At 39.7% G+C, this 10,812-nt stretch overlaps 1 non-coding gene across 1 annotated transcript; it reads right to left on the reverse strand.

The window, feature by feature from the left end:
- Window positions 1-308: 308 nt before the first annotated feature.
- Window positions 309-410, reverse strand: LOC116272210. The gene has a single exon (XR_004180935.1). It is a non-coding gene; the product is annotated as a U6 spliceosomal RNA (small nuclear RNA).
- Between the last annotated feature and the right edge of the window lie 10,402 nt (window positions 411-10,812).

Here is a 10,812-nt window from a genome sequence, read left to right on the forward strand (position 1 = left end):
TTGCCATCTGTGCCTTTTAATTGGGATATTTAACCCATTTACATTTAAGGTTAGTATTTTTATGTGTGAATTTGATCCTGTCATCATGATTCTGGCTGGTTATTTTGCAGGCTTGTTTTTGTGGTTGCTTAATGGTGTCACTGGTCTGTGCAATTCAGTGTGTTTTCATAATGGCTGGTAGTGGTTTTTCCTTTCCATATTCAGTGCTTCCTTCAGGAAATCTTGCAAGGCAGGCCTGCAAGTGTTGAAAAATTCACTAAGCATTTGCTTGTCTGAAAAGGATCTTACTTTCTTGTTTGCTTATGAAGAAAAATATGGAATGCTTCACAAGTTTGCATGTCATCTTTGTGCAAGGGACATACTAATGTTCTCTCTACCATTTCATTTTAGTATATATGCTGCTGAAGTAACCACCAAAAGATTTTCTCAGTGGTTGCATAATAGTCTTCAGTCATTCTTCAACTGGTAGTTGTCCAATTTTCTTTCACCTTTTTATATTATCAAAAAAATTAACAGGGAACATATGTATATCCATTGATATGGGGTTTTCTGTTAGACATAAAAAAGGAATTGCTCAATGTGTGCTGCTTTTGAGTGCAAATAACAGAACTCAAACCAGCAATGGTTTAAACCAGGAATATATTAGTTGTTTAGTGAACAAGAAATCTGGTAGAAGATAGTCACAGTTTGAGTGTTCAAAGTCATATTCCACAAGCCAAGCTCTTTTCATAATTCTATTCTTCCATTCCTAGGCATATTGTCTCTTGGTTACAAGATGTCTACTGAAGCTCCAGATGTTCACACAACAAGATACAAAGTATAAGGGGAAGGAAGAGGGCAAACAGAAGGCCAAAAACAATTTCACATATATCCATCTCTATACCAGTCAATGGTCAATGGGAATGGCATGTCATGATTTATTTGGACTGGGTGCATTGCTCCCTAAACAAGACCATGCTCCTATCAGTGAAGAAAAAAATACGTAGAGAAAATAACCCTTTGAAAGGCAACCAACAGCATCTGCCATGTTATGATATGGAATTGATTAATGTGCTACTTAGACATCCTTAGTAAAATATCTGTTAGGGAAACAGGAGCCTAGCAGTACCAGGGTAACACCATTTTAAGTTCAGCTCCATCTTGAGACTAAAAAGGTGCTTTCCATTCCAGCCATGACTCATGGTTATAAAGTGTTTATAGTGGAGGAAAACCTACAAGGACACACTCCTACAATAGCAGAAAGTCTAGATGTCCATGACAATATATGGTTTCAAAATAATTATAGTTATGCTTCGATGTACTTACCCACTAAAATGTCAAGGATAGTTTTCTTTAAATCAACAGAATAATAAATTTTCTCATGTTGTCTGCTCTCCTGCACATAGTCACAGCTTAGTTTAGTCTTTACAAAGACAGGACACTTATATAAGAAAAGCTTAAAGATAATGCATTCCTCTGCTTAATTTCTGAGGATGCCCTACTCGGTAACAGTGTAGCTTTCAATATCTTATCACTGCACTCTGCAACTCACCTTGAATTATTTCTTCCATGAGATTCAAGAACCCTCTCTGCAGATCAGGATTGAGACCCCTTTTTCCATGTCCCTACAAAGGACATGATCTCCTTCCTTTTTATGGCTGTATCAGGTTCATTGTGTTTGCTAAGTCAGTTATCACCTGTCCTTTTTGCTTTCCAACTTCTAAAATTTTGATTCTCTTGTCTCCTCCTATCCTGACTCTGTGTGTGTGTGTGTGTGTGTTTGTGTGTGTGTGTGTATGTATGTTTCTGTCTATTACTTTATAATTTTCCTGATGTTTCATGAGGAAGTGGAGGTATACATCTTCAACCACCATCTTTCTTAAGTCCTACACTCTTAGCCAGTATGTACCATTGCCTTGCAAGTCAGGCTGAAGAGTGAGCTGAATGCACTTGAAAGTCTGAATGAAATTGTTCTGTTGGGAAAATTATCACAGCAACAATGTACAGGATGGATGAGAATGGAGAGAAAACAGAAGCAGGTTATTTGTCCATTTGCCTTGCCTGTAGTGTCCTTCCCCTTACTTCTCAGTTTTTTTTTTTTTATTTTTAAATTATACTTTAAGTTCTGGGATACATGTGTAGAACGTGCAGGTTTGTTAAAATAGGTATGCACGTGCCATGGTGGTTTGCTGCACCCATCAACCCGTCATCTACATTAGGTATTTCTCCTAATTCTATCCCTCCCTTAGTCCCCTGCCCCCACTCCCCGACAGGCCCAGTGTGTGATGTTCCCCTCCCTGTGTCCATGTGTTCTCATTTTTCAACTCCCACTTATGAGTGAGAACATGCTGTGTTTGGTTTTCTGTTCCTGTGTTAGTTTGCTGAGAATGATGGTCTCCAGCTTCATCCATGTCCCAGCAAAGGACATGAACTCATTCTTTTTTATGACTGCATAGTATTCCATGGTGTATACGTGCCACAGTTTCTTTATCCAGTCTATCATTGATGGGCATTTGAGTTGGTTCCAAGTCTTTGCTATTGTGAATAGTGCTGCAGTAAACATACGTGTGCATGTGTCTTTATAGTAGAATGATTTATAATCCTTTGGGTATATACCCAGTAATGGGATTGCTCAGTCAAATGGTGTTTCTGGTTCTAGATCCTTGAGGAATTGCCACATTGTCTTCTACAATAGTTGAATGAATTTGCATTCCCACCAACAGTGTAAAAGCATTCCAATTTCTCCACATCCTCTCCGGCATCTGTTGTTTCCTGACTTTTTAATGATTGTCATTCTAACTGGCGTGAGATGGTATCTCATTGTGGTTTTGATTTGCATTTATCTAATGACCAGTGATGATGAACTTTTTTTCATATGCTTGTTGGCTGCATAAATGTCTTCTTTTGAGAAGTGTTTGTTCATATCCTTCATCCACTTTTTGATGGGGTTGTTTGTTTTTTTCTTGTAAATTTGTTTAAGTTCCTTGTAGATTCTGGATATTACCCCATTGTCAGATGGATAGATTACAAAAATTTGCTCCCATTCTGTAGGATGCTTGTTCACTCAGATGATAGATCCTTTTGCTGTGCAGAAGCTCTTTAGTTTAATTGGATCCCATTTGTTAATTTTGGCTTTTATTGCCATTGCTTTTGGTGTTACAGTCATGAAGTCTTTGCCCATGCCTATGTCCTGAGTGCCATTGCCTAGGTTTTCTTCTAGGGTTTTCATGGTTTTAGGTCTTACATTTAAGTCTTTAATCCATCTTGAGTTAATTTTTGTATAAGGTGTAAGGAAGGGGTCCAGTTTCAGTTTTCTGCATATGGCTAGCCAGTTTTCCCAACACCATTTATTAAATAGGGAATCCTTCCCCTATTGTTTGTTTTTGTCAGGTTTGTCAAAGATCAGATGGTTGCAGATGTGTGGCGTTATTTCTGAGGCCTCTGTTCTGTTCCATTGGTCTATCTATCTGTCTTGGTATCAGTACCATGCTCTTTTGCTTACTGTAGCCTTGTAGTATAGTTTGAAGTCAGGTAGCGTGATGTCTCCAGCTTTGTTCTTTTTGCTTAGGATTGTCTTGGCTGCATGGGCTCTTTCTTGGTTCCATATGAAATTTAAAGTAGTTTTTTCTAATTCTGTGAAGAAAGTCAATGGTGGCTTGATGAGGATAGCATCGAATCTATAAATTACTTTGGACAGTATGGCCATTTCTTCCTATCCATGAGCATGGAATGTTTTCCCATTTGTTTGTGTTCTCTCTTATTTCCTTGAGCAGTGGTTTGTGGTTCTCCTTGAAGAGGTCCTTCACATCCCTTGTAAGCTGGATTTGTAGGTATTTTATTCTCTTTGTAGCAATTGTGATTGGGAGCTCCCTCATGATTTGACTCTCTGCTTGTGTATTATTTGTTTATAGGAATGCTTGTGATTTTTGCACATTGATTTTGTATCCTGAGACTTTGCTGCAATTGCTTATCAGCTTGAGGAGATTTTAGGCTGAGACGATGGGGTTTTCTAAACATACAATCATGTCATCTGCAAACAGAGACAATTTGACTTCCTCTCTTGCTATTTGAATACCTTTTATTTCTTTCTCTTGTCTGATTTCCCCGCCAGAACTTCCAATACTATGTTGAATAGGAGTGATGAGAGAGGGCATCCTTGTCTTATGCCAGTTTTCCAAAAGAGTGCTTCCAGCTTTTGCCCATTCAGTATGATATTGGCTGTGGGTTTGTTATAAATAGCTCTTATTATTTTGAGATACGTTCCATCAATACCTAGTTTATTGAGAGTTTTTAGCATGAAGGGGTGTTGAATTTCGTCAAAGGCCTTTTCTGCATCTATTGAGATAATCATGTGGTTTTTATCATTGGTTCTGTTTATGTGATGGATTACGTTTATTGATTTGCATATGTTGAACCAGCCCTGAATCCCAGGAATGAAGCCAACGTGATCGTGGTGGATAAGCTTTTTGATTTGCTGCTGATTCGGTTTGCCATTATTTTATTGAAATTTTCCACATCGATGTTCATCAGGGATATTGGCCTGAAATTTTATTTTTTGTTGTGTCGCTGTCAGGTTTTGGTATCAGGATGATGCTGGCCTCATACGATGAGTTAGGGAGGAGTCCCTCTTTTTCTATTGTTTGGAATAGTTTCAGAAGGAATGGTACCAGCTCCTCTTTATACCTCTGGTAGAATTCGGTTGTGAATCCATCTAGTCCTGGGGTGTTTTTTGGTTGGTAGGCTATTAATTACTGCCTCAATTTCAGAATTTGTTATTGGTCTACTCAGGGATTCGACTTCTTCCTGGTTTAGTCTTCGGAGGGTGTATGTGTCCAGGAATTTATCCATTTCTTCTAGATTTTCCAGTTTATTTGTATAGAGGTGTTTATAGTATTCTCTGATGGTAGTTTGTTTTTCTGTGGGATCGGTTATGGTATCCCTTTTGTTGTTTTTTATTGTGTCTATTTGATTCTTCTCTCTTTTCTTCTTTATTAGTCTGGCTAGTGATCTATCTATTTTGTCAGTCTTTTAAAAAAAACTGCTCCTAGATTCACTGATTTTTCGAAGGGTTTTTTGTGTCTCTATCTCTTTCAGTTCTGCTCTGATCTTAGTGATTTCATGTCTTCTGCTAGCTTTCAAATTTGTTCTTGCTTCCCTAGTTCTTTTAATTGTGATGTTAGGGTGTTGATTTTAGATTTTTCCCACTTTCTCCTGTGGGCATTTAGTGCTATAAATTTCCCTCTAAACACTGCTTTAGCTGTGTCCCAGAGATTCTGGTATGTTGTGTCTTTGTTCTCATTGGTTTCAAAGAACTTATTTCTGCCTTAATTTCATTATGTACCCAGTAGTCATTCAGGACCAGGTTGTTCAGTTTTCATGTAGTCATGCAGTTTTGAGTGAGTTTCTTAATCCTGAGTTCTAATTTGATTGCACTGTGGTCTGAGAGACTGTTTGTTATGATTTCTGTCCTTTTGCATTTGCTGAAGAGTGTATTACTTCCAATTATGTGGTCAGTTTTAGAATATGTGCTATGTGGTGCTAAGAAGAATGCATATTCTATAGATTTGATGTGGAGAGTTCTGTAGATGTCTATTAGGTCCTCTTAGTCCAGAGCTGAGTTCAAGTCCTGAATATCCTGGTTAACTTTCTGTCTCATTTATTTGTCTAATTTTGACATTGGGGTGTTAAAGTCTCCTACCATTGTTGTGTGGGAATCTAACTCTCTTTGTAGGTCTCTAAGAGCTTGCTTTATGAATCTGTGCTCTCCTGTATTGGGTGCATATATATTTAGGATAGTTAGCGCTTCTTGTTGCATTGATCCCTTTACCATTACCCTTCTTTGTCTTTTTTTTAATCTTTGTTTTGGTTTAAAGTGTGCTTTACCAGAGACTAGGATTGCAACCCCTGTTTTTTTTCTTTCCATTTGCTTGGTAAGTCTTCCTCCATTCCTTTATTTTGAGTCTATGTGTGTCTTTGCACGTGAGATGAGTCTCCTGAATACAGTACACCAATGGGTCTTGACACTTTATACAATTTGCCAATCTGTATCTTTTAATTGGGGCATTTAGCCCGTTTACATTTTAGGTTAGTTAGTATTGTTATGTGTGAATTTGATCCTGTCATTATGATGTTAGCTGGTTATTTTGTCTGTTAGTTGATGCTGTTTCTTCATAGTGTTGATGGTCTTTACAATTGGGTATGTTTTTGCAATGGCTGGTATTGGTTTTTCCTTTCCACATTTAGTGCTTCCTTCAGGACCTCTTGTACAGTAGACCTGGTGGTGACAAAATTTATCAGCATTTGCTTGTTTGTAAAGGATTTTATTTCTCCTTTGCTTATGAAGCTTAGTTTGGCTGGATATGAAATTCTAGGTTGAAAATTCTTTTTTTTAAGAATGTCGAATATTGGCCCCCACTCTCTTCTGGCTTGTAGGGTTTCTGCAGAGGGATCTGCTGTTAGTCTTATGGGCTTCTCTTTGTCAGTAACCCGGCCTTTCTCTCTGGCTGCCCTTAACATTTTTTCCTTCATTTCAACCTTGGTAAATCTGATGATTATGTGTCTTGAGGATGCTCTTCTCAAAGAGTATCTTTGTGGTGTTCTCTGTATTTTCTGAATTTGAATGTTGGTGTGCCTTGCTAGGTTGGGGAAGTTCTCCTGGATAATATCCTGAAGAGTGTTTTGGAGGGTTTGTTCTTTCCTTTGCATTCTTTTTTCTCTCATCTTGTCTTCATGCTTTATTTCATTAAGTTGATCTTCAATCTCTGATATCCCTTTTTCTGCTTGATTGATTTGGCTATTGATATTTGTACATGCATCACGAAGTTCTCGTGCTGTGTTTTTCAGCTCCATCAGGTCGTTATGTTCTTCTCTAAACTGGTTGTTCTAGTTAGCAATTGCTCTAACCTTTTTCAGTGTTCTTAGCTTCCTTGCATTGGGTTAGAACATGCTCCTTCAGCTCGGAGGAGTTTCTTATTACCCACCTTCTGAAGCCTACTTCTGTCAATTCGTCAAACTCATTCTTCATCTAGTTTTGTCCCCTTGCTGGCGAGGAGTTGTGATCCTTTGGTGGACCCTTTGGAGGAGAAGAAGCATTCTGGTTTTTGGAATTTTCAGCCTTTTTGCACTTTTTTTCCTCATTTTCATGAATTTATCTACCTTTTGTCTTTGACGTTGGTGACCTTCAGATGGGGTTTTTGTGTGGATGTCATTTTTGTTGATGTTGATGCTATTCCTTTCTGTTTGCCGGTTTTCCATCTAACAGTCAGGCCTCTCTGCTGCAGGTCTGCTGGAGTTTGCTGGAGGTCCACTCCAGGCCGTGTTTTTCTGGGTGTCACCCGCGGAGGCTGCAGAACAGCAAAGATTGCTGCCTGTTTCTTCCTCTGGAAGCTTTGTCCCAGAGGGGCACCCGCCAGATGCCAGCCAGAGCTCTCCTGTATAAGGTGTCTGTCGACCCCTTCTGGGAGGTGTCTCCCAGTCAGAAGGCACAGGGGTCAGGTACCCACTTGAGGAGGCAGTCTGTTCCGTAGCAGACCTTGAGCACTGTGCTGGGCAATCTGATGCTCTCTTCAGAGCCGGCAAGCAGGAACACTTAAGTCTGCTGAAGCTGCGCCCACAGCCGCCCCTTTCCCCAGATGCTTTATCCCAGGGAGATGGGAATTTTATCTACAAGCCCCTGACTGAGGCTGCTGTCTTTCTTTCACAGATGCCCTGCCCAGAGAGGAGGAATCTAGAGAGGCAGTCTGGCTATAGTGGGTTTGCTGAGCTGTGGTGGGCTCCCTCAGTTTGAACTTCCAGAAGGCTTTGTTTACACTGTGAGGGGAAAACTGCCTACTCAAGCCTCAGTAATGGCAGAAACCCCTCCCCCCGACCAAGCTTGAGAACCCAGGTAGACTTCAGACTGCTTTGTTGGTAGTGAGTATTTGAAGCTAGTGGATCTTAGCTTGCTGAGCTCCATGGGGGTGGTATCCACTGAGCTAGACCACTTGGCTCCCTGGCTTCAGCCCCCTTTCCAGGGGAGTGAGCGGTTCTGTCTGTCTGGCATTCCAGGTGCCACTGGGGTATGGAAAAAAAAAAAAGTACTCCTGCAGCTAGCTCGGTGTCTGCCCAAAGGGCCACCCAGTTTTGTGCTTGAAACCCAGGGCCCTGGTGGTGTAGGCACCCAAGGGAATCTCCTGGTCTGTGAGTTGTGAAGACTGTGGGAAAAGTGTAGTATGTGGGGCGGAAAGCACCATTACTCATGGCACAGTCCCTCACAGCTTCCCTTGGCTAGGGAAGGGGGTTCCCCAACCTCTTGTGCTTCCTGGGTGAGGCAATGCCCCACCCTGCTTCAGCTTGCCCTCTGTGAGCTGCACCCACTATCTAACTAGTCCCAATGAGATGAGCTGGGTACCTCAGTTGGAAATGCAGAAATCACCCACCTTCTGCGTCGATCTCGCTGGGAGCTGCAGACTGGAGCTGTTCCTATTCAGCCATCTTACCAGCCCAGAGCCACTTTTCAATTTTCTAAATGCACAAGACCTTCAAGGTTTGCCACATACTTGATATTCTCGGCAATATCCCTGACAGCCTTAGCCTCTGGCAATTACTCCCTTCCCAGAATTCCTTTAGTCTTCAAATTAGGCTTTATTTGGGTTGCTAGCATCTGATTGATTCTTTGCACATTATGTGTCTTTCAGTGTGCGTGTCCTATCTTTTAGATGAGGTTATGATCCTATTTTATGCCTTTTTGGCATCACTCATTGAATACCTTTTAAATGAATGATGGGGCAGATGGGGGTATGTGCATTTCAAAAAGGTCATGTAAATTTGGTGGGGTAGTGTTTTTGAGATATTGAGCTGTGTTTTTATACCCTCTATGTATTTACCTCTTTCTCATTTCCATGTTCAACACACAGCTGTCTCTATGCTCATTATATCAGGGGAGAGATATGACAGGGCAGAAAGCAGAAAAAGTATGCAAGTCCTCTCTCTAGTGTGTGCTTCATAAGTCTGAGCCCTTAGAGTTACTTAGAAGATTTTGCAGGGGTGAAAGGTAGGATAAGGAAAGAAACGGTGGCTCTCCCCTACTTGACCAGAGAAAGGTTTCTCTATGTTGGAGGGAGAGAATTTGGTTAGACCACAAATGTTAGCGGGCCTTGGAGAGAGGGGTCCTGTAAACTGTTTTCTTTTCCCAGGCAGAACACCAGAGAAGTGGCAAGGCAATAACTGTGAGTGGTGTCTGCACAGATGGGTCCCTACCAAGCCTCACCATTTCTTCTCCTTCCAGCACTGAAGCAGCAAAAAGATTCCTGTGTGATGTAGAGGCTGGAGAAAGACTCAGGATCTTAAGGTAGCAAAAGACATCTTGAGGGATGTGCGCTTAGCTCAAGAACAAGATTCCACACCCTCTTTTGTGTAGGTATTGTAGGAGGTTCCTGGAATGTAGATATAACCTTGGTGAAATAGGAGGACCTAACATTGACTGAGATTATGTTTTTGCCATCTCAGGGAAATGGAGCTCAAAATAGAAATAAATTTGCATTACAGAAAAACAAAGAAAATAATTTTTCTTGTGCATTTGACGTTGTAGACTGAAATTCATACCTGGTATATAATCACAAATAAGATCAGTTATTAAGTAATATTAACAGTCTACTTGTGCATGTGGGAGAGAGTTGAGCACATTTTTCTTAGAAGGAAAAAACAAGAGACAAGTGTGTACAAATCTTTTAGGAAAAGGTAGAATAATACTTTTCTGTAAACATGGAAATGATTGTATGCAAATTCAATTGCTTTTGAATTATAGTCCAGCATCAGTCACTTGAATTAATTGGGAACAGCACTGTTTGAATTAATGAAGCATCAGAATTTTAGATAATTTTTCAGTACCTGCTATAACGTGGGCTTGGTTGTAAAGACCATCAATTACAAATAATGTGACCATGAATAGATTGCTTACAGTATCTCAGCTTATTTTTCTCAGCACTGAAGTTGATATAATGATCCATATATTACATGATTGTTGTGCAGATTAAGTGAGAGAATGCTTATGAAAATACCCAGCGTGAAGCAATCACTCAATATACTTTAGTTTCTTTTCCTGAATATGAAATGATGGAAATGCACTGGTTTCTCTGAAAGCCCAAACTAAACCTCAGATAACAATAATGATATAAGTGCTAGGAACAAAGGATTTATACTACAAACAGGAAATTGGAAACCAAGGTCATGTATTTTGAGCTCTGAACCCATCATTTAGCCTACTGATATTTTTCTGATTTTTCTGATATTTTTCATTCTACGTCTGACACTGTTTAATCAATTTGGAAGAAATTGATTAAATTCTAACTAAAAAATGCATAATCTGTTTTTAAACTTAAATAATGTAAAGAAAACCACCAACTAGCTTCCACTCTATTTGTAAAAGTTTCACCCACAGAGTTAAATGTCAGGGTTTCTGCTTGTTTTGCCATGACCTAATCACATCTGCTCTTAATGTAGCTGAGTGTGTATGACATTTAACAACTCGCTTTAAAAAAATCTTACCATAAAGAGAACTGGTATAGAGGGGACTACTTGACAGTCTCTGATGAGTGTAGCTTGTATTCACAAGCTCCAAAAACACTATGAATAAAACAAGTTTTATAAAGGAAAATAAATTATGGTGATATCTATGAGGCTAATGTCTTTGTTAAGAGAATTAGGTTCAGGAAATGCAGGACTATTAGAAAGGATGAATCTCATATTTCTGAATTATGAGTGACACAATCAAGGCAATTCAATAATAGCTACTATTTATTACATGTGTACTGTGTGCCTGGTGCTAAAATATATATAATTGGAGGAGTTTATTTG

Source organism: Papio anubis, chromosome X (assembly GCF_008728515.1).
Source record: "Papio anubis isolate 15944 chromosome X, Panubis1.0, whole genome shotgun sequence".
Classification (NCBI taxonomy): domain Eukaryota; kingdom Metazoa; phylum Chordata; class Mammalia; order Primates; family Cercopithecidae; genus Papio; species Papio anubis.